This window comes from Gorilla gorilla, chromosome 1, assembly GCF_029281585.2.
Source record: "Gorilla gorilla gorilla isolate KB3781 chromosome 1, NHGRI_mGorGor1-v2.1_pri, whole genome shotgun sequence".
NCBI classification, from domain to species: Eukaryota; Metazoa; Chordata; class Mammalia; order Primates; family Hominidae; genus Gorilla; species Gorilla gorilla.
In genome coordinates this window covers 123,710,493-123,714,711 of record NC_073224.2, presented here as the reverse complement: position 1 = coordinate 123,714,711, position 4,219 = coordinate 123,710,493, and the positions used below count along the sequence as shown (strand labels likewise).

The 4,219-nt window shown below is 47.1% G+C and overlaps 1 long non-coding RNA gene across 1 annotated transcript; it reads right to left on the bottom strand.

Annotated features, from left to right (window-relative positions):
- Positions 1 to 429: 429 nt before the first annotated feature.
- On the bottom strand, positions 430 to 3,813 carry LOC109026940 (uncharacterized). Its single transcript, XR_002005994.4, has 4 exons — positions 3,326 to 3,813; positions 2,957 to 3,113; positions 2,460 to 2,505; positions 430 to 716 (listed from the first exon to the last, which is right to left on the bottom strand). It is a non-coding gene; the product is annotated as an uncharacterized lncRNA (long non-coding RNA).
- Between the last annotated feature and the right edge of the window lie 406 nt (positions 3,814 to 4,219).

Below are 4,219 nucleotides of genomic sequence, written 5' to 3'. Positions count from 1 at the left end.
GAATACGCTCATAATTTGCTATGGCACACATATTCCCATTGCAATGCTACTCCCAAATGAATATAATTTTTTTAAAAGAGTCTCCCTCTCTGTTTGTTATTGAGTTTGGCAAAGCAGGGGTCAGAAAGCTATAGCTTGTGGGCCAAATCTGGCCTGCTGCCTATTTTTGTAAATAAAGTTTTATTGGAATGCAGCCATACTTGTTGTAGTATTGTTTATGGCTGCTTTTATGCTATGCTGAAGAGTTAAGTAGTTGGGAGAGAGACTGTATGGCCCACAATTCCTAAAATATTTGCTGTCTGGCCCTTTACTGAAAAATTTGCCCTGGTATAAAAGATTTGCCCATTTCCACTAGAGAATCAATGGTCAAATAGCAAGTATAGTCAGAGTTCTTGATTTCTTTCCAAAGACTCAAACCACGGACTGACCTTCTCATTAAAAGTTATTTTGTTTTGTCTTTAATATTTGTTATCTTCATGATTCCTGCCTTCTGGCAGAAAATATCTAAAACATTTAATGGCTGCGATAGAAAGCAAAGAAGGATAAATGTCTTGAAATTTTTAGCCCAATAACATACTTTGGAAACCAGAGGACAACTGCAGGCTCTGAATCTTCTTGGGGCCTGGACTGAACTCAGGACCGTGGCCCTCCTCAGTTACTGACTTAAGGCAAAGGTCAAACTTTGGGGTAGGTTTGTGTTGACTCTAGACAGCCATCTGCGGAACACATAAAAAAATCAGGTAACTTATACTCTTGTATTATAAAATTTTAAAGTATTTATGTAGCTTTTTTAACCACAGATACAGGTCTATAAAGCATGTATAAACAAACTCTTAGGATATTGTGGTAATCTAAAAATATCCTGGGGGAAGATGAAGCAATATGTAAATATTCTGTTTTATTATCCTCTGAATAAAAAACAGATATTTTTGTGGTACTTTCAGGACCTTGGGGTAGGTAAACAGATAAAGAATGAAGCCCAGAGATATTAAGTTCCTTGCACAGGGCCACGTCATCCTTAGTTCCGCTAACCCAAGTCAGCCTCACTTGAAAGCCCGTGTCTTAAACATTCTGCTTGCTCTATAGCCTTGCTTTCTAGGGGAGAGGAAGCTTGATGCCTCTGTAAAGTTGGGCTCATGAACTGGCTCTAGGATGCCCCTTGCAGCTGGGCTCATAAAGAGTCTTCCAGGCTGGCTTCTGCAGATGCCTGTACCCTCAAGTCAAACATGAAGCTATTTTCTTGGCTCATCTCCTGGCCCCAGGTCTTTTTTCTGGTTTTGTTGGGATGCTGCTGAGTGAGAATTGCAGGATACCCAATAATTTGCCAGAACTGAGGGTGCCTTCACACTTCTCCTAGATCACCTTCTTTTTGGACTATACATGGTGTGGTCCAAGAGGAATGGGTTCGACAAAGATGAGGAGGGTCGTTGTGTTCACACACTCATGAATATCAAAGAAGAGGCACCAGCTAAGTCTTCTGGGAAAATTTCCAGACTGACACTGCAGTGAAGGAACAGCTGCAATCCCTGCACCTCCCGTTCTGCTCAGACCAGCACAATAGCCTTCACCGAGAGTCTGCTTAGAGACAAGCCTGTATGGAGTGTTGGGTGCCAGGGTATCTAAGACCTTGGCCTATCCCTGCCAGGGATGGAGTGGCAGATACAGCAATGAAGCCTGCAGTGGGAGGATCTGAGGCAACTCCAGGGCTGCTGTTGGGCACCTGCAGAAAATATCCTGCTGTTGGCAGGGCCTGACCACCTGCTGTCCCTTTACTCACTCTAAGGCCCAAGACAGACACAGGTATCTCTTAAAGGCCCTTCCAGCTCAAAGATTTAAAATCATCTCCTAATCCTTCATCTTGTAAAGAAGGAGTGTCATTAGCTATGTGAGTGGATGGGCCTAGAATATCCAGATGAGTGCTCAATGAAAACCACTTCACCCTCATAAAGCCATGTGAGAGAAGTAGCCCTACCTCCATTTCAGAAAAGAAAGTAACTCAGAGAGATGAACTGATGAGCCCTAATCATACAGTTTGTAAATGGCAGAGCAGGGAATCCATAGCTCTGGATGCCAGGTTTCAACAATGAGCTCCGAGGGAGGCCTGGCAGGGAAAGACAAGTTACAGAAGGGCAGGTGAGGGCCGGGCCTCCCATTCGGTTGTGCAGGCTGACCCCTGTACTAAAACCTTGTAGGGACTGAAATTCAGCCTGGGTTCTGCTCCCCATGCCATGAGTCCCGGCAAGGTACTGAGGCCTCCAGGCTAGACTCTAATATGCACAGAAGAGCACTGGGAGCTAGTGCTGCCCTGCTTGTGGGTGTGCAGGTAGTGAAGTCAGGTGTGGGGAGGGATAGCAGATACACTTCTATCTGGATGATGCTGGCAGGGTTATGGACTGACCTTATGACTACCCCCTTCATATTGTAGGTTTTGCTGCTGTTGCTTTGAGTGTTCTCCTTACCTCTTCAGCTACTCCTCTTCATCATTGAACACCTTTGTGAGGTCATCTAGCAGGACATTTAATCAGCAAATGTTTTTTCCAAGACCAGGGCAGGAGATGAAAAAAGAGGGAAGATGAGAGACAAGAGAATATCGATGCTTTAAATTTATCTCCTAATTTGGCTCATAATTTAATTAATCCTAATTTAATTAAATGTATCTCCTAATTTAAAAATCCTATCAATGTCCCAATTTGGAATATTTACAAAATTTTTGCAAACAAAATGTAGAGTTAGCCCATTTCCAAAGATGATGACAGAATGGAGTTTTAGGACAGAGTAACAAGCACATATTTCAAATATTGTGGCCCCAAGAATAAGCTTGCACTTTAATTGAAGACAGAACAATTAGTGATAGATGAGCTTCAATTCATCAAATTGGTCAAAATCTTAAAACTCCCACTGACATGGGGTACAAATGCAGTTTATATCTCTTTTTTTCAAGCCCTTCCCCACCTACCTCGTGAACAGTAAACCCAAGGTCCTCTTCTTTGCCTCCATCCTTACTCTGAATTGTCTGTGAATTCAGGGACTTACAGTTTCAAGATATAAGACCTGGAGTCTGACCGGTAGACTAAACATCCACTCCAGGCCCCTGCTAACCCCGAAGAAGAAGCCTGGAGGTAGAGGGAGGAGAAATGAGACCAACTCAGGCCGGTGGCCAAGGTGAGGCCTGCGGGTAGGGGGCGCAGTGCCTGGCACACGAACAGCACTTTATTTTCTGAATAAATAACTGATTACTTGGTTCATCTCTGGGAACATTGAGTTTGCTATTGAGTTGCCCCATCAAACTCGGTCCACAGGTCAATCCCCAGCTTCAATATCTCACCCCATGATCGATCTCTTTCGCTGAAGTCAGGAGTGACAGCAATTAACTCCTGCGCTGCACCGTCCCCAGGGCCAGATGCCACGTGAGAGACCCCAGGCTGGAGCGAGAACGTGAGGGCCCGGCGCTCCGGGGCAGGGCGAAGGGAAAGCGACCTGGGGCATCCGCTGCTTGCAGGCCCGGCTAGGGCGGCTGCCAGCCACCGGGGAGAGGCGCTGGCAAGAGCCAGAGAGGATCCCCTGCAAGAAATATATCGCGTGCTGACACTTTTACGACCCGGGCCGGCTTACAGTACACAGGCCGGTGCACAGCTCCGCTTTCCTCTGCCCAGCTTGACATCACATGCTCGCCCCGGGGCTGCCACTTGGAGTCAGGAAAGCCCATATATTTCCCTCCTCAGATAGGCCTAGTGGTTCTCGTCAGGTGCAGAAAGCCAATAAATCACCAGCGAAGTCTCCATGTATCTATCAGTCAGGAGCTTGTCATCCTCCAGCCTTGATCCACATGAAAGCCGGGAGCAGGAGGGGCGGGGTGCGGGGAGGGGGGCGCGGTGGGGGCGGGGCGCGGTCGGGCCTCGGACACCTGGCAGGGAGCTAGCGGGAGGGCTCGGGGAATCTGCAAATGTTCACAGTTCCATGGGACCGCGGGGGAAATTTACACCTCCTTCCCCTACTGCTTGTGCTTCCTTTCGCTTTGAAGTTCTGTGGCTCCGCACTGGAGTTGGGGAGGCAAGTCCTCCAGCCTCGGGCTTTTAATATTCACATCACATCCTCTTTGCAGCTACTTTGGGAGGAATGAAAGCTACAAAGGACGTTTGGGTGACCTCCCCACAACACAAGGTGGGGTGGGGGGTTTCAACCCACACTGCCCCATCTTGAATCGCCATGGATGACCAAG